Source organism: Pelodiscus sinensis, chromosome 2 (assembly GCF_049634645.1).
Source record: "Pelodiscus sinensis isolate JC-2024 chromosome 2, ASM4963464v1, whole genome shotgun sequence".
Classification (NCBI taxonomy): Eukaryota; Metazoa; Chordata; order Testudines; family Trionychidae; genus Pelodiscus; species Pelodiscus sinensis.
The window spans coordinates 4962666-4985161 of NC_134712.1; the positions used below are offsets into that span (position 1 = coordinate 4962666).

General features: G+C 41.7%; 1 protein-coding gene across 11 annotated transcripts in view; it reads left to right on the forward strand.

The window, feature by feature from the left end:
• Nucleotides 1-22496, forward strand: part of TSNARE1 (t-SNARE domain containing 1) — a 731183-nt gene that overhangs the window by 83233 nt on the left and 625454 nt on the right. For 9 of the 11 annotated variants that reach the window (XM_075920025.1, XM_075920034.1, XM_075920028.1 and 6 more), the window contains one exon: nucleotides 5409-5565. The exons of the other annotated variants lie outside the window; for them this stretch is intronic. The gene's annotated coding sequence lies outside the window, so the exon portion shown is untranslated. The remainder of the gene's footprint in view (nucleotides 1-5408; nucleotides 5566-22496) is intronic. 11 annotated transcript variants of the gene reach the window in all.

The following is a 22496-nucleotide window of genomic DNA, read 5'->3' on the forward strand; positions in this document are numbered from 1 at the left end:
TATCAGCAAATTTTCCAGGGTTTTTTTTTTTTTTTTTGAGTTGAGATAAATCATCAGAATGTTTAATGTTTGTATAAATGTAATGTAATTGATCGGATGAAGATAGATAACTGCCGATGTCAGGAATGATCTCTATAACTCATTCAGAGCTTCACCATCTTTGTGAATTATTGGAAGTTTGAAAAGAGAGCTTCTGAACCAGTAGCATAGAGTGAGTGGTTAGTAAAGGGCTGTGCTTTTCTGGAGATCTGAGAGTGATGCTAAAGAGATGTCTAGTCACATGCAATACTACCAAGAGTGCTGAACATGCTCTGATACAGCATGCAGGTGAGAAAGAGACAAAGACTCTCCACAAACCAGTGTAAAAAGTAGCAGGGGCTGGGCATGTTTGATTTTCAATTACAGAGTCCTAATTGGTATGGGACTGTGTTATCCAAATTCTTCTTTACCTGCAGCGAAGGTCTGGCTGGATTCCACCGTCTTTATAGTTTGGAGGGTGCTGGTGGGAAAGTATTCTCTGCCTTGGTTCCAAGACAGGAGAATTCAAATCTTTCTGCCACTATCCTGTGGTGGATTAATTGTCTTTTTCAGATGCGCAGGGGAGGGCTTGATGGTATTTTTGTTGTGTCTTATTGGTCTGTATCATTACTGTATTTGCTGGTAGGCGTTTATTTAATACTTGAAGGTGCATGAGTAGCTTTCTGTTCTGTGTAATATGTATATTGTATGCATGTGGATGTAAAGTCATGCAGTGGATATCAGAGTTTTATAAATAAATGGTGGTATAGAGAAGGATTACCAGATTTGGCATAAGCAGCATCAAATTACTTCCACTGTGGCTGAACACAAAATGTCGTTGATGGTACTATGTATGGCGTCTTGTCTTTAGAAACCGTAAAACCTGACCCCTGTACAGTGCAATAACAAGCATGGAATGTTGAACAGTTTGACAAGATATTGTGGACTAAATGGAATAGACCTAATTTAGGGAGAGTTTAGGTAAAATCCTTGAAGAAAGTACAGGGTTTCTGAGTGTAGGTTTTTGAAGAGTTAGAAATGTACTGCCAATCTCATATTAGTCAGGGACGAGATGGTGATAGGGTTGTAATGCCAAATCCTTCTCCCCAATGACAAATAGATGGAGGACTTTCACATTTAGTGCATTTTTGAATTGGAGAACTTCCTTGCATTGTGCTTTCAGTCTGCAGATGGCAAATGTTACTGTCCCACATGAGGAGATATAGTAGTCTGCTCAAGAATATGAAATGTGATTGAATGGCTTTGACTGAGGGGCTGGCTGGCATACTCCGGGATTCTGAGTTTAGCTCTGTCATGAACTTATGGATGTTGGGCACAGTATGTAACGTATCTTTACTTCTTTAGTTGGGAGATGTTGTTTTTTTACCGCACTAAGGTAAATGACCTGTTGTGCTTGACGTTCTAAATTGGTCTGTGCCTTAGTTTGCTCTGTTTGTCTTCTGAAGCATGGGGATGTTGGTTTAGCTGAAGGGAATCAGACATCTGAAAAAAATGGCAGCTTTTCCAAAAGGTGCATTTTAAAAATGCTTCCTCTGCAAACGGCAATAAAGACTTCTCCTTAAAAGCAATGGATAGAAAACTAATTGTCTTCTGAGGAATTAGTCTCCAAATTTACTGCAATAAACTCAGTAATTAACATGTGAAATAGGGAAGTGAGCCCTGCTTTAAGTGTGAACCTCAGTACAACCCTAATGATGGAGTCTCTACAGGCATCTCCCTAATATATATGTAGAGAGAGAGAAAATGATTCCTTCTGGGAAGTAGTAATTTTTGAGTTCAAAGCTAATTGAATAATCTTGATTGCATCTTTTATAATCTCAGGCTAATTTAAATTTATGAGATGGTTACTTAGTTTCATTTTTGTTTGACCCAGAGTCTCCTCTCTTCTTTTGTTTGTAGTTACTAATTCTGTGCTTGCTCACTGGTGTTATGCTGCCTGCATGGTTGGTATATGGTATTTCCTGCTTCATTGCTTTCCGTGAATGAGGTCTTCTGTTGAACATTAGATCCAGTCTAGGAGAGAAGCAAAATGACTTTCTTATCAGTGATGTTGAGTACTGTTATGCAGGGACGTTTTCTGTTGTCATCAATAAGAACATAAGAACAGCCATACTGGGTCAGACCAAAGGTCCATCTAGCCTAGTATCCTGTCTGCCGACAGTAGCCAATGCCAGATGCCCTAGAAGGACTGAACAGAACAGGGAATCATCGAGCAATTCCTCTCTTGTCATCCATTTCCAGCCTCTGGCAAACAGAGGCTAGGGACACCGTTCCTACCTATCCTGGCTAATAAGAATTGATGGACCTAACCTCTTTGGATTTATTTAGTTCTTTTTTGAAGCACGTTAAAGGTCTGGCCTTCATAACATCATGACTAATCCCAAAGGGACATAGCTTCTTTGCAGATCAAGCACCACGTATATCCATATTTAGCTAGGTTTGGATGTTCCAATCTGTGACTGCATCCATAGTGAATGGCGAAATTTGCAAATACTAGGAGCATTGGCTCCTGCTTTCCCCTTCCCCACCCTCCGGGTGTGCTCCCTATGGCTCCCAAACTCACTGCAACAGCCAGGAGCCATGGGAACTCATCCAGGGGGCTGGGAGCTGCAGGGAACACTGTGATCCTGGTAGCTACAGTGAGTTCCCCATGGCTCCCAGCCCCTGGTGCCCTTCCCCCCCACCCATGGATGGGACAGAAGACCCACTAATATGCAGAACCATGAGTAGTAGCGACTCCGCGACTCCTGTTATGCATGACTGATTGAAAGCTCTAGGCACTGACTTCTCCTAATGGTCAATTGGCAGATTGCAATTTATTTTCCTATTTAAAGAGTGTTGATTTGGGGTCCCTTACAGAGAAACCCAGGTTGCTTATGTTTAAGTTTTGTTCTTGTGGCCCTAGCCTAGCTCCTGTTAGTGGTTTTGATTAGACTCTCAGACCTCAACTATCCACATAGGATACAAATGCCATGTGTTGCACAACCCAATTGTGCCATCACTTTTTTTTTTTTAAATTTCACTGGCCCAGGCTTAACTGGATCAGAAACTGGGTTCTCTCTCTTTCTTGCAAGCCTTCTGTTTGTAAGGATAGGGTGAGTCTCAAAACCATGCCAGAGTCATTCAAGACCAGCCCTTCTTAACCAGGTAAATCAGTAGACTCTTCCCACAGCATTTGCCTCTTTTTGGTCTCCTTTAAAGCAGGGGTCACTGGGCGCCACTTATGTACCATGGATAGTAAATGAGAATGTCACTGTTATCTTTTTCTGTCAAATTACAGAGGCTTGCAAAGGGCCTTATGGCTCAAACTTGCCATGCTGATGCAGAGCCATTCACTGAGGCATGAAATCATCACTCATAAAGTTTGCAGGTGATGGGAGATTGGGAGAGTGGTAATAGCGAAGGGTGTAGGTAACTGATCTAGTGCGATCTGGTTCACTTGGTAAGCAGTGCTCAAGCAAATAATATGCACGTCACTGCAACCAAATGCAATGTCATACATCTCGGAGCAAAGAATGTCAGTCATACTTAATGGTACAGCGAATTCTATCCAGAGCAGTATCTCTGAAAAAGACTTTGGAGTCATGGTTGATAATCAGCTGAATATGAGCATCTACAATGAAGCAGTGGTCAAAAGATCTAATGCAATCCTTGGGTGTATAGACAGAGGAGAATCTCAAGTCGGAATAGGGAGATTATGTTACTTCTCTATTTGTCACTGGGCCGACCCCTGCTGGAATTCTGTATCCAGCTGTGATGCCCACTGTTCAAGAAGGGTTAGAGGGTGTGATTGCTGGTGCTGGGAGGGGCCGCCTTGAGATTGCTCAGTGAAGGCAAACAGCAAAGTATGGCGCAGACAATCCCACATCCTGCTGGTTATGCTAATACTTAGATTCACCAAGCCAGCAACAAAACAGCTTCTGCAATACATTGCTGGTTACCCAGCAGACCAAAACACAGTCCCTTAAAGCAGTCCAACCTTTGGCTTGCACCCAGACAGTCAATTCCAATGTAATGAGACTTCCTGAAAATTTTGTTCATCATGTATAAAGTCCTACCAGTCTCAAAGGATTGGGTGCTTTTCCTGCCCAATCAATAATTATTTCAGAACGTACACTCTAGTAGCTGATTCTTATTAATGGAACGAAGATTTATTAGAAAAGAGAGTGTTAGTTAAAGAGCATTATACATACATATATGAGTAAAGTTCTTAAGGTGGTTTCATAGTAGAAATGGTGAGGTGCGAAAAGTTCCTTTGGGATTAGAGATGTTGACATGTAGTCAACTATATGATTAACCAATAAGTCTGGACTCTGTCTCAGAGGCAGCAGTGCGAGGCAGCAGGCAGCCAGTCTGGTGGGGAGATGTTTTTTAAACTGCCTTCCCTCATGGACCAGCTGTCGCCTGGCACCCCGTGCTGATACAGAGGCAGCAGCGCAAGGTGGCAGGGGGCTTTCCAGGAGTGGGGCAGAGCACACTGACTGCTGGTCCTGCTCCCAGGGACCTCAGAGTAGTCGAGTAACTGATAGGAATTCATGCAGTTACTCGTCTATTCAGTTAACCGTTAACTAACATCCCTATTCAGAATCTGTTTCATAGATGATAATTCAAATAGATGCATCAAATATAGAGTTGGTTCATATTCTTCTGTGAGAATTAGTAGGGTAATCTAGACTGGAGCCAGAGACTTCCATCTTGCAACTGATCCAAGCAGTTCTGAGATCACAGGATTATAGATCTCTGTCAGGCTACTATAGCCTCTTGACCACCTGGTAACAAAACAGACTTTCCTTGAATGAAGAATAAGCAATGCACCTTGTTCCTTTGAAGTAAAAATCTTATTTCTCTTGTGTATACACTGGTAAATTTGTAGTACTAATTAACATAAGGCAATTATCCAGCCATACTGTCAAGGCATTTCATTATGGGACAGAATATTTAAGGTGAAGACAATGTAGGTAATATTATTTCCTGCAACATCTTTGATCTTAAGGTTAACTGAACCATCCATAAGCATAATATGATGTAATTAACACATGAAAGAGAATTAGCATCCACAGGCTAATCTGGTTACATGGATAACATTTAACAAGTTATATGTAAACACATACAATTAGTGTTTACTGCTAATTCTCTAACAATACAGGTTTGCATTTCAAAGCTCTATCTTATCATGGCTTGGTTAGCTATGTATAAGGAAAGGCCCTTATTACCATGTATATACTTTTATGACATTGAATTTGGGTCACGTAGCCTGCTAGCTGCTTAAACCCTTTCTGGCTAAGTGTCATAGTGGATTTAAAGACTTGAGTTGGTCTTTATGATGGAGGAGGTGAGGGAAGTTCTGAAATCTGAGCCATTCTTTTTAGGTGACACATCTGAGGAACTGGCCCAGATGAGGTGTCATTAGAGGAGATTTTGGAACACACTGATAAACTAAACAGTAATAAGTCACCGGGACTGGACAGTATTCACCGAAGAGTTCTGGAAGTATTCAGATGTGAAATTGCGGAACTACTAATTGTGGTATGTAACTTATTTCAATTAGCTTCTGTTCTAGATGACTGGAGGATAGTTAATATGATACCAATTAAAAAAAAAAAGGTTTCAGAAACGATCCTGGCAATTATGGGCAGGTAAACCTTACTTCAGTACCAGGCAAACTGGTTAAAACTATAGTAAAGAACAGAATTGTCACATAGATGAACACGATTTGTTGTGGAAGAGTCAACGTGGTTTTTGTACAGTGAAATCATGCTTCAGCAATCTACCAGAATTCTTTGAGGGGTGTCTCCAAGCCTGTGGACTAGGGAGATCCAGCGAATATAGTGTTTTTAGATCTTCAGAAAGCCTTTTACAAGGTTCCTCAATGAAGGCTCTTAAGGAAAGCAAACTGCCATGGCATAAGAGGGAATGTAATCACATGGATCAATAACTGGATAAAAGATAAGAAACAAAGGGTGGGATTACATGGTTTGTTTTGAGAAGGGAGAGAGGTGACTAGTAGTGTCACCTGGGGTCCATTCTGGGATCGATCCTATTTAGCATATTCATACGTGAGCTGAGAAAAGGGTTAAACACTGAGGTAGCAAAATGTGCAGGTGATACAAAACTACTTAAGCTAGTTAAGTCCAAAGCAGACTGTGAAGAGTTACAGAAGGATCTTATAAAACTGGGTACTGGGCAACAAAATGGCAGATGAAATTCAGTATTGATAAATGCAAAGTGATGCACATTGGAAAACATAATCCGAACTATACTTACAATATGGTAGAGTCTAAATTAGCTGTTACCACTCATAAAGCTGTCCTTGTGTTCTGAATAGTCATGAGAAGGATGAAAGAATTGAAAACCCTGCCCTATACAGATATGCTCTGATAGCTCCGGCTGCTTAGCATAACAAAGAGCAGGTTAAGAGCTGACATGATCCCCTTCCGTAAATACCTGTGTGGGAAAGAAATGTTTGATAATGAGCTTGCCAGGCATAACATGATCCAGTGGCTGGAAATTGACACTAGACGAATTCATATTGGAAATAAGGTGCACATTTTTATCAGTGAGAGTAATTAACCATTGAAATAACGAACCAAGGGTTGTGGGGGATTGTCTATCACAGACTATTTTAAAATTGAGGTTGGATATTTGTCTAAATGGTGTGCTCTAATATAAACAGGAGTCAACAAAGGGAAGGCTAAGATCAGACTGGATCAATGTGGCTCCTTGTGGCCTCGTAATCTATTATTTGCTGAGGTTGCAACTAGGAATGTAAACAGATAACCGGTTAACCTTACTGGGTGATGCTTACTGGTTACCTGTTTTAACTGGTGCCTGGTCCGGCTGGAGCAGCCCCCTGCCCAAGGTGCAATGTAGTGAGCCCAGTAGGGCCTGCCACACCCCAGTGTGGTTGGTTAACTGGTTAAGCATAGTTTAACTGGTTAACATTTAAAACGGGATTTTACATCTCTAGTTGCAACAGCTGAGAAAAATGAATTGTTAATAGGAACAATCAATTTCTGCCTTATTTCTTGAAATGTTTTCACTTGATGCTACAGGAGAGAGAAGAAGGGGAAGCTGAGGGAAGCACAGCTGGTTGGAAAATTGTCTGAGTGGACCACTAGCATGAATATTGTCCCCCAGATAGGGAAGGAAAGTTTTTGCTCCTGCATAGCTTCACCTGAAATGCAAGCACCCAGTTTATAGGGGGCAGAAAATTGTCTGTGGTGATCCTCTGGAGGAGGGAGCAGTTGCAATCGTCTAAAGAGTGTGAGGTCTAGTAGAACTACTCTTGTTACCATTTGAATGTCCAGGGCTCGACAGATCAGTGTATCTACTCGCCCGTGGCGAGTAGATTTCAGCCGGTCGCCCCGTTCACCAGCGGCGCGCGCAAGCACAATGCGGGTCTTGCACATGCACAGTGTGGGGCTGGCGAGTAAATTTCGCTGCCGTTTGTCAAGCCCTGTGAATGACCATCTAGCTTCAGTATTCATCGGTTCTTACTTTGCCTCTAAAAAGGTTGTTCATGGGTGGTGGACTGTATGCTCAGGGGATTTGGGAATGAGGCTATGTCTTCAGTCCAGGGGAGAATGACGCTCCTGTGATTATCTTCTGGAGTTTGATTTAGACCTGGCCTGAGATGTGGAGACTTTGAGCCTTCAATTGAGCAATTTCATGTTTGCCTGAGGTGGATAGTAACCGGATATCATCTGATGTTAGTATGAAATGAGTTGGTAGGTCTCAATCCTGTTCCAGTAGACAGATACCTCACAACATTACCATTACAGTTGGTGCCCGGGAGGCCAAAAAGTAAACTGCACCGACCTCACCCACAAAAACTCATGATACCATCAACGTGTTTTGTTAGTTTTTAAGGTGCTGCTAGACTATTTGTTGTTTAAGTTTTTCCAGTTACAGACTGACTCGGCTAGCCCTCTGAAGCTTTCTCACACCCCTGAAAAATGCGCACAGTGAGGCTTGCTGCTTGGCCAATGTGGGGGAGTCTTCTATTGGGGCTGCCCAGAATGGTGGTTAAAGAGAAAATCCCCGTATCTGTGGTTGTATGTCTTATCTGAGTGGGCAATATATTAAACATAGAAGTGGGATTACTTGGAAAGTTATCAAAAGAATGTATAAGTCGATAAATGAAGGAAGCTGTTTGCTGTTTGATATGTAGAATGGTGTGTGTGTGTTTGTATATTTAGAATGCATTTATACTCTTTAATCTGATATAATTTTGGGATAAATTTTCCTACTTTCTTCACAATTTTAACACAATTTGTGTACGAGTGCTTACAGGTTTACTAAGGATTTAAGAATATAAAGAAATCCCTTTTGCACTTTCTAAAGGGATGATTGAGCTATCAGTAGTTACTTTCTCACTATGGAAATCTTTAAACCATTATACATGTTGGCTACGTCTACACTGGCCCCTCTTCCGTAAGGGGCATGTAAATTTCAAGAGTCGTCGTAGGGAAATCCGCGGGGGATTTAAATATCCCCCGCGGCATTTAAATAAAAATGGCCGCCGCTTTTTTCCGGCTTTTAAAAAAGCCGGAAAAGAGCGTCTAGACTGGCCCCGATCCTCCGGAAAAAGCGCCCTTTTCCGTAGGGTCTTATTCTTACTTCAAAGTAAGAATAAGACCCTCCGGAAAAGGGCGCTTTTTCCGGAGGATCGGGGCCAGTCTAGACGCTCTTTTCCGGCTTTTTTAAAAGCCGGAAAAAAGCGGCGGCCATTTTTATTTAAATGCCGCGGGGGATATTTAAATCCCCCGCGGATTTCCCTACGACGACTCTTGAAATTTACATGCCCCTTACGGAAGAGGGGCCAGTGTAGACGTAGCCGTTTTCTTTAGCAATCATATTAAAAACAAAGCAAGGAGTTTCATCTTTCTGCAAGTGCTTTTTTCCTGCCTGCTGTGTGCAAAAGCATTTTAATTGATCTTTCAGACAGTCTAGAAAAGAGGAAGGTGGGAGGAAAACAGTGCATGCAGCACACAATTTTTGCTGGTTTTGTTTCAATGTAAGAAACCACTTCATCGCCATTTATGTATCTAGCCACACAATTTAAGCATGTAGTGTAGATGTAGTTTGTCAGCACATACAGGTATTTGAAAAACGCACACCTTGATCCATATTATTCAGCATATCTCAAGATACTGTCAGATCTGTCATAGTATAAACTAGCTCAGGGTTGACTCAAGAGGTGGTTTTTGTCATAACCTCAGGGTTGGTTATTACAACCCAGTTTGGGTCTATCTTCATTATTTTGGTGATAGTTTTGGTGTGGTGTAACTCATATTTTAATTGAAAGAGATAAGTAAAAATCAGATTAAAAAATCTCATTTGCCAGACTGGAACCCCCCATTAGACCTATATTCTTTCTCCTTCAGGATCCAATGTCAGGATGCATCAGAGTTAGATGTAAAGACCTTCCAATCCCCCGGAAATCATAGAATTATAAGAACAGCTATACTGGGTCAGACAAACAGTCCGTCTAGCCCAGTGACCTGTCTGCTGACAGTGACCAATACCAGATGCCCCAGAGAGAAGGAACACAACAGATAATCCTCACATGATTGGGGGGAGGGATAGCTCAGTGGTTTGAGCATTGGCCTGTTAAACCCAGGGTTGTGAGCTCAATCCTTGAGAGGGCCATTTAGGGATCTGGGGCAAATCTGTCAGGGATGGTACTTGGTCCTGCTGCGAGGGCAGGGGACTGGACTCAATGACTTCTCAAGGTCCCTTCCAGCTCTATGAGATGGTATATCTCTCTATATTGTGAGCCCTCCCCTGTCACCCATTTCCAGACAATCAGAGACTAGGAACACTGCAGCCTCTTTCTGACCTATAAACCAGTTACAGACCAAGCAATTGGTTGTAACTTGGTTCATTTGTAAGTTGGGCTCCATAGAGTTACATATAACCATGCTGTTCATAAGCATGGATCACATTAGTAACTCAGGGTCTGCCATTTACTACAGCTTTGGTCGTAACTGCGAATGGTTGTAAGTCGATCATTTGCAACTCAGGGACCAGCTGTATTACTACCCCTCCTGGCTAATAGCTATTGATGGACCTAACCTCTCTATGAATCTATCTAGCTCTTTTTTGAACCCTTTTAAAGTCCTAGCCTTCACCATCTCCTCTCTGGCAAGGAGTTCCACAGGTTGATTGTGCACTGAGAGAAGACAAACTTCCTTTTGTTTGTTTTAAACCTGCTGCCTATCATAGAGTTAAAAGAGACTCTGGAGATCAAGTCCAACCTCCTGCTGGAGGTCCAATCCCAACTAAATCATGTGCAATACTGTATTCCATAGAGGACATTTCTTTAGTAAAGAAGTTCAGGCAAAGTGGGAAATGACTCTTGAGATACTCTTTGACTGATGAGTGTGCCACCATGCTTACATGACACTTTGGCACTTTTTTATTAAGTTAAAATCTTCTGACCCACTGACAGATGAGGGCAAATAAAAGGCCTGAATCTTTTGAAGGAGTATCTCAGTGCTTTGGATATATTGAACCACATTGTCTGAATCTTGGTATGCATGGAAAGATTCTTCATGAGCAGTTTTTTGTCCACAAAACTTGTAGGCAACTCTCTTTTATACAGAGTTATGATTGGTAACTGTGTGAGAAAAATAGGGTATAAAACAAATCCTAGTTAAGCGGTTGCTTAACTGATTATCTATATCACCTTTTTTAGGGTTATTTTAATTTTGATTGCCATTTGGGTATCTCACTTGTGATAATTGGTTAGCAACTCTGTTCTTCCTCTGTTGTACTAGCAACACCAATCCAAAGCTAGATCACAGCAGTTTAGTTAATTACTTGTGAACATGCTAGTTTGCCAAAATCCTCTTCCCAGTGGATTTCTGGCTGTCAACTCTTTCTAACCTACTTTCCCACAAATTATGTTAACCCCGGGGTCTGACTAGCACTCCTGTCGAACATAAACTCCTACGTTTGTGACAAACTGTACAGACTGAATACAGTTCACAGAGCTTTCACAATTGGTCTCATTTTATGTCTATACACAGAAGTTGAAGGACGCATGAATTAATTAACTATAGTAGACATGTACAGTGTTCTACAAACTTAGCTAACAACAGTAACTTGTTCAGTATTTAAACCACTTTAAAACAACCTCAGTTGAAAGCTGTTGCAAAGCAAGGGAACAGGCTGACTCTGCAACAATCTTTAAAGCACATGCATAGGCATGTACACTTCCTTACTAATAAGGCATCCACGTTCTGTTAGAGGTCAATGGATGAATAAAAGTCATCAGTTATGAGAAAGTCTGTGAGTTACTTACCACCTGATCTTTGCTTCACTATCAGCTTTTAGCTCGGTTACTGTTTATAGTAGTTGATGACACTGCACACACAGCTAAAGGGAAAAATGGACGTGACAGTCGTTTTGCCTGGTGCACCATCAGCTGAATAGAATTGATACAAAATAGAGACAAAGGTGCCTCTCTGAGAAAGGGACTTGATGTCACCCTGCCCACTCCTGTATTAGAACCATAACCTCTGGCTCACTTACTGACATCCTGAAATCATGGTTTAAAACCTCCAACTTACACTAGTTTACAACTGCAGGTGACCCATGCTCCATGCTGCAGTGGAAGGCAACTCCCTCCCTCCCCCAGTCTCTGTCAGTCTCATGGTGATAGGGAATTCCTTCTGAACCCAAATATGGTGGTTAGTTAGACCCTAAGCATGTGGGCAAGACCCACCAGCCAAACACCTGTAAAAGAACTCTTTCTAGTGATTCAGAGCACTCCCCATCTAGTGTCCCATCACCAGCCCCTAGGGATGGTTGCTGGTAGTGTAACACCAACAAGTGGTATTGAACCTGGGGCCTCTGGAGCTTAGTGCCATGAGCCTCTACCGCCTCTACCATGAGTCTCAATTAAGGCTGCAAACAGACTCATTCTCTTTGTAAATGGTCTCAGTGCTTCTCGGTTGGTCTATATGCTGTGGCAGGCAGTCTCATTATGCCATTCTCTCCGTAAACTTAGAATCACAGAACACTAGAACTGGAAGGGACCTCAAGAGGTCATCGAGTCCACTCCCCTGCCCTCATGGCAGGACCAAGCACCATCTAGACCATCCCTGATAGATGTCTGTCTAACCAGTGTTTAACCACCCTGACAGGCAGGAAGTTTTTCCTAATGTCCAACCTAAACTTCCATTGCTGCAGTGTAAGCCCATTGCTTCTTGTCCTCAGAGGTCAAGGAGAACAATCAAGCTCAGTTTTGAAGCCAGCTAGGTTTTTTCCCCCACTGTTCCCTTTGAAGGGTGTTTCAGAACATCACTCTTCTGATAGAAACCTTTGCTTAATTTCAATCCTAAATGTGTTGTGTTGGCCAGTTTATATCCATTTGTTTTTGTGTTCACATTGGCACTTACATCTTCTCCCTTCCTGCTATTTATCTCCCTGTTGTATTTGTAGACAGCAAACATATCTTTGTCTCAGCTTTCGGGAGAGATGTTTTATCCTTTTTCTCCTGGGTGGTACAAGTTGGTTGGTCTTTTTGAAGGTCCTGGATTGGGCCACTGAGTTCCAAAGATTCAAAATGTCCAACCAAAATTAGTTGTTTGTCCTCACCATCCTATCAGGAAACGAGACATCATAATTTGAGTTCTTGCAAATAGGGCTGATAATTTCCTTTTTTGTGCAATTCATCTTGTCACACCACTTTGCATAGGACAAGTTAGGCCAAAGCTGTCTGTTGTCACAACCATCCCGAGATCTAGCAATCCAACCAGTGTTCCAGTTCTGGTCAGCAACTTTCAGTGGGCTCTCATGGAGGTGCATCCCCAGGCCAGCTTTGCAGTTATGCCTGCAAGCGTTTCAGTTTCTCCCTCAGTACTCTGCTGGTTGGTGAAATGTCTGTTTTGAAATTCATGTAATTTATACGAAGTCCCTTCATGCTCTTTGATGCTCTTTAAACCTGTTTTAACAATCCATTATACAATGCAAAGTCACTTCAACGACTCTACCGCAGGCAGGGACAGCTGAGTAAGTCTTCCATTCCTGGTCTCCTGTGTATATGGCTGAGTTGAATGTGGGCATTACTAATCAAAGAGTTACATTTCTGATTATTCCAATTTGTGATCAGATGTCTTTGTAATCACCATATTTGGTTTCGGTTCCTTTTATTTACTGCTTCTTTTGGCACAGGTGTGTATGTGTATATTTAACAAACTTGATGGCATGCTTGATTGGAAATATGAATTTTAGTCTTTCACTTGACCGACTAAAAAAAATCAGCATGACCACAATCCACTCCCCCACAACAGGATTGTCCAAGAAGTAACCCCCATCATTAACATTTACAATATTATGCCCCAAGTTATATTATTTATAGTGAATTTCTCTTGGATAAATATAACTTCACAGAATCGGTATATTTCATCAAGTTCCCTGTTTGCTTGCTGCATCTGGCATATCATATAACATCTTGGTGTTTGATAGAATTTAATTTTAACTCACTTACCAACAGGGGAAAAAGGGAGCATCTCTTTAGCTGCACAAATGAATACATTCTTTCAGAAGGCTGCAGCGACTCTGAATTGAAGAAATCTAGCTGTTAAACATTATTTTATTTTTCTCGCATCCCTCTGTTCTAAACAGCCTGGAGGCCGGGCAATTCATAAATAGCTATAAATAATAATTTGGGGGGCTATACCTAGGTCTACATTAGAGAGTTATTTTGAAATAACCCCCCTTATTTCAAAATAATGAGCTGCGCATCCACACTACCAAGCCCATTATTTCAAAATAATGGGCTGATTATTTTGAAATCTGTACTTCTGCTTTCTTTAGGAATAATGCTTATTTCAAAATAGTTATTTCAAAATAGCATTAGTATGGACGCTCCGCTGCGCCTGTTTCAAAATAACTATTCCCTGGAGTCATTCAAAGTAATTACTCCCCAGTGCTTCCTGCGGCTCTAAGTCGAGATAGCACGTCCACAATAATGGAGCCTGCCTTCGACTAATTTTGAGGCTCTCCTGTAGTGGGGACATGCTATTTTGATTTTGTTATTTTGGCAGTTATTATTTCGAATTTAGTTACTTCGAAATAATTTCTAGTGTAGACATGCCCTTAGTTTCTATATGTATCTCTTTCATCTTTAATTTAGAGTATAACACAATAATTAAACCATGGAATTATCAAGAGGCTCCGTAGACATCACTACATGCATTCCATCCTCATTTGCCATTCTTTTTATGTCGGAGGCAGGAATCTTGCATTTTACTCAGCTGGAAACCACAGGGGTAAACTTTTGGTTCTGTCGACTAAATAAATACTAATTACGAATATCATGGAATCATAGAACACTAGAACTGAAAGGGACCTCGAGAAGTCATCAAGTCCAGTCCCCAGCCCTCATGACAGAACCAAGCACCATCTAGATCAACCCTGAGAAATGGTTGTCTAACCTGCTTTTAAATATCTCCAATGATGGAGATTCCACAACCGCCGTAGGCAATTTATTCCAGTATTTAATTACCCTGAGAGTTAGTAAGTTTTTTCCTAATGGCCACCTAAACCAATTGTTTCTTGTCCTATTATTAGATGGTAAAGAGAATATTTTTCTCCCTCCTCCTTGTTACACCCTTTTAGGTACTTGAAAGCTGTTATCATGTCCCCTCTGAGTCTTCTCTTTTCCAAATTAAACAAACCCTAAATAAATTATTTCTGTGTTCCCTCGTAGGTCAGGTTTTCTAGACCTTTATTTACGTTTGTTGCCCTTCTCTGGACCTTCTCCAATTTCTCCACATGTTTCCTGAAATGTGGTGCCCAGAACTGGACACAGTACTCCAGCTGAGGCCTAATCAGCACAGAGTAGAACGGAAGAATGACTTCTCGTGTCTTGCTTACAGCATTCCTGTTAATGCATCTCAGAATGATGTTTGCCTTTTTTTGCAACAGTATTACTGTTTTTAAAACCACAATACTTGTCAAGAAAAAAGAAAAGTCCATTGAGATAGACACAGTGGCTGTGTCTAGACTGCATCCCTTTTCCATAAAAGGGATGCAAATTAGACACATCGCAATTGCAAATGAAGCGGGGATTTAAATCCCCCCCGCTTCATTTGCATTAAAATGGCTGCCGCTTTTTTCTGGCTCGGAGCTTTTCCGGAAAAAAGCGCCAGTCTAGACGCGGATCTTTCGGAAAATAAAGCCTTTTCCGAAAGAGCCCTTATTCCTTATTTTAAGAGGAATAAGGGATCTTTCGGAAAAGGCTTTATTTTCCGAAAAATCCGCGTCTAGACTGGCGCTTTTTTCTGGCAAAGCTCCGAGCCGGAAAAAAGCGGCAGCCATGTTTATGCAAATGAAGCGGGGGGGATTTAAATCCCCGCTTCATTTGCAATTACGATGTGTCTAATTTGCATCCCTTTTACGGAAAAGGGATGCAGTCTAGACACAGCCAGTTAGTTTCTCTGGCTATGTCCTAGGATAGAAAGAGATCGGGTTTATTGCAAGAGAGGGATGTAATCTTAGAGGACTAGATAGTAGAAACTCCTGGGTCCTACTCCTGATTCTGAAATAGTGTATTCTCTGGCCATGTGTTAAATCACTGAATGCTTTCTATCTGTTGCAGTTAAAATGTTGATGACAGCAGTCAGCTACCTCACAGGGGTTAAGGGGATTAATTAAATGTTCATAAAGTGCTTTGAAGACTGAAAGCATTCTAACAAAATTATAACAGAATTATATCCTAATATTAGAAACTGCTTTCCCTTCCATGCACAGCAATGGCTTCAGTCATATGGAACTTTAACACTTTTATCTCTGAATGTGTGTAACTTCTTCACTGTACACTGCTGTAGTGAACTGACTGCCAGATACCATTGCAAGTTTCTCTGCCGGGGCACCAGTGTATTCTGGATAATGCAGTACAAATGTTTTGCATAACCCCCTCCACACGCACAGTAGTTTGATGGTAGAAGCAGCAATGAGGAGGTGAAAACAAGTAGGGAAGCCAAACATCTGATATGGTAAAAGAGATGTCTGTTTTTGTAGTACTATAATGCCTTGTTACCTGCACCCAGACAGGAGCAGCTTGGAAGCACTGGATCATAGAACAGTTTATGGTCAGTTAAATGAACACTCACACCCTGGATACGAACCCTAGTATTAATTCAGAAAAGCATGCTTTTGTGTTTTCATACTGTTCTCCTTTATTTCTTTGAATGGCATGTAAGTTCTCCTAATGGCAGAACAGAGTTTTTGGGTGATGTTTGAAAGGGGAATAATGTTCCTTGAAGTTTCTTGTACCAGCTAGGGAGGGAAAGTCCTTGAACTAAATAGTGCTAACTTAATGGAGGCTTTTGAAAACAAGAAGATGGTTGAAGGGCGGACTGTATTGTACAGCAACACTTAGAAATGTCTTTGGAAGATTCTGACACTCTAAGAGAACATTTATTTTTCCTGTCATGAAGTTTGGCATATTTTATTCTTCCTCTTAAAATTTCTAGAGTTTCAGTGGCTTTCATGTGCCAAGTACTTTTCCTTTAGATATTTATTAAGAACACAAGTACAGCTGTACTGGGCCAGACCAATGGTCCATCTGTCCCAGTATCCTGTCTGCTGACAGTGGCCAATACCAGATGTCCCAGAGGAAGGGAACAGAAAAAGTAATCCTCACGTGATCCCTCTCCTGTCATCCATTTCCAGAGAAACAGAGGGTAGGGACACCACTCCTACCCATCCTGGCTAACAAGCCATTAATGGACCTAACCTCCATGAATCTATCTAGCTCTTTTATGAACCCTGTTAAAGTCCTAGTCTTCACCACATCTTCTGGCAAGGAGTTCCACAGGTTGACTGTGCACTGAGATAAGAAAAACTTCCTTTTGTTTGTTTTAAACCTGCTGCTTATTAATTTCATTTGGTGACCTCTAGTTCTTATATTGTGGGAATAAATAAATAATTTTTCCTTATTCACTTTTCCCACACCAGTCATGATTTGATAGACCTGTATCATATCCCCCCTTAGTCTCCTCTTTTCTAAGATGAAAAGTCCAAGTTTTTTGAATCTTGCTTCATATGGGATCCATTCTGTGTGCACTATTCAGCATGTGGGCATACCGTGGTTTTATATGGAGGCAATAAAATATTCTTTGTCTTATTCTCTATCCCTGTTTTAATCTGTGATTAATCCTGCTCCAACTGGTAAACTGTGGGATTATTTGCAGAGTATATTTGAGGAGATCTGTCGGACTTGTTACTAAACTTTTCAAAAGAAAGTGAGTGAGGCTTCAGGTAAAGGTTTGTGTGAGCAGGTGATATTGATGCTCCTGGCTGAGATAAGAGGGTAAGATTTAAATTTAGCTTTCCTTTCCGTCTGTCCCTTTAATCTTTCCTTACTGGCTGGGATTCTCCCTAAATCCTCTTAAGAAGTTGCTCCTAACTTTAGCTGCTTTTTCTGTTGAGTGACACTTTTATTAAGAAATCCGAGCCTTAATACAGAAGTTACTTAATTATGGGTGCAAGAGTAGTACCGCTGGAATGTGACTAGATGGAACCTCCTAGGTCATTGAGTCCAGCTATGACAGGCAACCCTCTGACTTCACTGCATTGGAGTGTCAAGTCCCTTTCTTTTGGACAGTATCATTCATGAAAAGATTAGTCTCAAAGCCCCTTTCTTTCTTATGTCACCCTTACGTTAACAGTGTAACAACCTGCAGCTCTCAGTGGGAGTTTTGGGAGCTTGCGGGGTCAGATCCTCCGATAAAACAAGAAACCCCAGGAGCAGACTCTTTTACCATGTAGCCCAGTTACCAACCACAGAGAAGTTGATATGGGGAGAGGTGCCGAGCTCTGGCATTTAACATGGAGGAGCAAGGTTCATGATGCTTGTTCTCATGATTCGGCAGGAGGGACGCAAATGCGGTTTGCTTTTTTTCATGTTGCATTGGGGTATTTCATATTGGTGTACAAATAGACATAGTGTTAACTCTGAAAAGGGTCGAGGCTATGGATTCTCAGGTATCAGGTGTGGGCAGTTAAATTTAGGATTTGCAAGAACTGTGCTTGAGTTTAAATATCCTTGGGTCCTTCTGAAGTGTCATGGAATCATAGAATTCATGGCCAAAAGGGACCAATAGATCATCTTGTGTGATAGCTTGTGATATACAGGAGAACACCACTACTGGCACACTAGCCCAACAGCAGAAATGAATCCAGAATATTACACCCAGCAGGAGACTAAACTGTAATGTGCCAGACGTAGAGAACGGGGGGAGGACTGAGGTATGTTAGGGCCCAAGGCAAATATGTTTATGGTTGTTTCCTCTCTTAATGTGATTGCTTTATTGAAATCATTAGCTTTCTCCATATGCTCTTTACACAGAAAGGCTTCATGATGTGAACCAAGGGCGTCGTAGTCTTTTTTGTTATACAGGGGAGGTGTAGTGTACGGTTCTTGCCCGGTCAGTACCAAAAAGATGTCAGGCAATTCACAGAAGAGCAGCAAAAAGCCTTAAAGGACTCCAAAGAATGACAGAGGGGAGGCATTTCTGTTAGTTCCTCTAAGAAGTCCGTGGTATCTCAGTCTGGTAGTTCAGTAAGTTGGAGTTCTTGGCTCCTGCTGCCCTTTGCTTTGCAGATAATATTGATGTTTTTAATTTCTATGGTGAGAGGAATCTTTCTTGGCGAAGACTGGTGAGAAACTGGACTGCTCTTCTGCCACCTGGTTTCTGTTTTGAGGCTGATGACTTATTTGGTTTGCATAATAGTGGGTACCGTGTGGGAACTAGGGATATAAATCTCATTTAATTAGTTAACTACTTAAATGTTACATGTAACTGGTAAATTCATTAAATGGGGGTAGACTGGAGCAACCCCTGTGCCACTGGCTGCTTTCTACTCTGCATTGGGCTGCTGGCTCCCTGCATGTGCAGTCTTTAGCTAACTTCAGCTGCAGGTTGAACCTCTCTGGTCCAGAATGCTCTGGTCTGGAAGCATCCGTCATCTGGAATGATTTTAGTGAGCCAGATGTCCACTTTTCATGGGTGTGGCTAAGTTTCCTGCAGTCCCATAATGTTTGTTTGCAGCCACCAGTCCTAGCTCTCAGTGTTTTGTGCTGTTATTTAGCTCTAATTCACCCCTAAATGCCCACTAACAGCCCAGTGGAAGTGTTGGCAATGCTGCTAGACAATATTGACCTCCCGTGGTCCGGAACATTCTCTCGTTCAACTGGTCAGGTCCTGAGGGTGCGGGACTAGAGAGGTTCAACCTGTAGTGATTTGAATGCAACCACTTTCAGCATCTGCTACCATATTCGGGAATGGGAGGGCATGTCCTTCCCTCTGGCTGCCAGTTGCAGAAGCAACGAGGAAATTCTGCCACTCCAAACCCCTGAACAATTCACTAATTTTTGTAACATTTCAAGTTTCCTTTTTTTCATGCTTATCTTTTTCAGTTTCTGGTGAAACAGCAAAGCGACTGTAAATTCTTGTGGATTGGTAAATGTCACAAGCGCAGTTCAGCTGCTTTTGAAAGATGCTCTCATAAACATTTAAAAGGACAATTAATCAAATGCATGGCTGTGCGCTAAAGGTCTGCCGCGCAGCCTGATCTGTATAGAATGCCCCAAATTACCTACTGGATGAAGGTTGTGATCCAATTTTTCCTTTGTCTGTGCGGCAGCGGGAGTGGTGGGAGGGTTGAAAGAAACAAAAACCTGCTTCAAATCAGTCTAGAGGCAGCCATGCTATAGGAGACTGAAAATTATTTTCTGAACAACAGAAAGCCCGAAAATGAATCCTAAACTGCTTCCATTATGGTGGAATGAGCATGCAACTGGCAGGCATGCACCCAAGTATATCTATCAGTACCGCCACTTTCAACATCTCCCTAAGGCTATGTCTAGACTACGCTGAAGTTTCGAAAAAGGATATGCAAATTCCGCGGGAATTTGCGTATCTTCTTCCGATCTCATTTTTGAAAGTTCTGTGTGTTTTTTTCCAGCAACCGTCCCCCCTTTTTCAAAAAGCCGCGTAAACCTCATCTTTTGAGGAAGAGTGGATTTTTGAAAAAAAGGGGGGGAGGTTGCCAAAAAAACTGCATCCCGATTACTTTCACTTCGGAAAGCTCCACTTTGGAAAGTGAGAGCGGAAGAAGATACGTAAATTCCCGCGGAATTTGTATATCCTGTTTCGAAACTTCAGTGTCGTGTAGATGAGCCCATATTTTGGAACATGGAGTGAGCCGAATGGGTCCTTCCTCGTGTAACTGCCACTTGCAGAAGGTGGAGAGTTTTGAATACAGGGTAAACTGTTTGATGGTAGTAAAGACTTCTCCTTACTGCCTTCAGCACTTTGTCGGGGTGGGAGCTTCAAGAAATTTTGGCTCTTCCATTTTTTGGGGGGAAGGAGGTATCTGGCTAAGTTATTTGAGAACATGATCAGATGTTTACTTCTAAATTGCCTAGGGAGGTTGTGGAATCTCCATTACTGGAGATATTCAAGAGCAGGTTAGACAGACATCCGCCAGGGATGATCTAGACCGTGCTTGGCCCTGCCATGAGGGCAGGGGACTGGACTCGATCTCTCGAGGGCCCTTCTAGTTCTAGTATGCAATGATTCTATGATTCTTCCACACCTCTCCAAATACATGGGCATCTACTGGTCTGGGCATTTACTCCTGCTCATTTCTCCACAGTGGAGACGGTCTAGAAATTATCGTCAGGCTTTCTGTTGTTCAAAAAGTAATTTTCAGTCTCTTACAGCATGGCTGCCTCTGGTCTGATTTGAAACAGGTGTCATTCTCCCCTCCCCCCCCCCCCCCCCCTTCCCTGCCCTACTCCAGGCCTCCCCAAGAAAAAAATTAGAGAGGAAATTGGATCACAGCCTCAATCCAAAAGATAATTTGGGGCATTCTGTTACACATACCAGGCACAGTGGCATAAGACCTTTTACATCTGCACTTGAAAGGGAATCCTCTGAACTGTCATTCATGTTAAAATTCGACACTTACCAACAAGGACTTAACAAGTCTTTGAACTTTCTCACCCATTACCAAGACAGTTTCCCCAATTATCACCTGTAATACCATTAACTCACAAACATCCCACTCTCCCTACCTTTAATATCAGCAATTCACAGACACTTACCTTCCTTCCTCCCCCTTCCCACCCCCCCGCATCCCCCTTCTGTTCTGCAATGTGATTTGTCCTTTTCATATTTGTTCATTTTTTTAAATTGTATCCTTTGGTATATATGGTTGTGACTACTTTCTTCCACTATTTGATCTGAGGAAGTGGGTCTGGCCCACGAAAGCTCATCATCTAATAAACCATCTTGTTAGTCTTTAAAGTGCTACATTGTCCTGCATTTTGCTTCAACTACCCCAGACTAACACGGCTACATTTCTATCACTATAGCATAATACTGCATTTGATTAATTGTCTTTTAAAATGTTTATGAAGGAATCTTTCAAGAGCAGCTGAACTGTGCGAGTGACATTTACCAATCCACAAGAATTTACAGTCTCTTCACTGTTTCCCCAGAACTGAAAAAAAAGATAAGTTTGCAAAAAAGGAAACGTGAAATGTTATGAAAAGTAGTGAATTGTCAGGAGGTAGAGGTAGAATTTCCTATCTGATGTAAAGTACTTTTTTCTCTCTGCTTACGAATAGCAGGAGCTACATAGACTTTTGCTTGTAATAATTACTTATTCCAACCCTCTTAAGTTTGCTGGCAGAGAACATGACAGCTTTTTTTCTTTAAAGCATTGAAGTGCTAATGCTGGCAAGAGTAACTCACATGTGCCGCCTAACTTTGATGTATTCCTCAGTGTCAATACTTATTTAGCATATGTAGTCTAGGAAGGATTGGATTTTTATCTGTAAATATCAATAATCGTTGATTCAGTATTCACACACACACTGACAAAATATATTTCCATGTATAATAAATGAAATGTATAGATAAGTGAAGTAAGATAAATGCTGCTTGAGAGCTTATTAGCATTTGATTTAAGGATATTGATTTTGTATATTTGAACATGTGATGTTGACAATTTGTATTTTAACTAGGGATGTTAAAACGTGTTTAAGTAAACGTGTAACTGCTTTTCAGTGGTCACATCTTTACACGTAGGGTGGCAGGCAGCTCTCATTTGCCCTCTCCTCATGTTGCTGCCTCTGACTGAGCTAAAGGATGGAGCGTGGTTAGCACAAAACACTTAGCTGACTCCTAAGGTATCTTAGGAAGCTGTGGGGTGGGTGCCTGTAGATGAGGGGCAGCACATGGCACCATAGAGCCATTGGTGTACATGCCAGCTGCATTCAGGAATGGTGAATTCAGGAATAATGTTGTCATTATCCTACAGCATAGAATTTTAATTACGCAGGGTGATTGGGAGTGGATTGGAGTCTTATTTCTCTGTGTGGTTCAGTGAGGTCTGTGATTCTAAGGACATAGGAACTGCCAGACTGT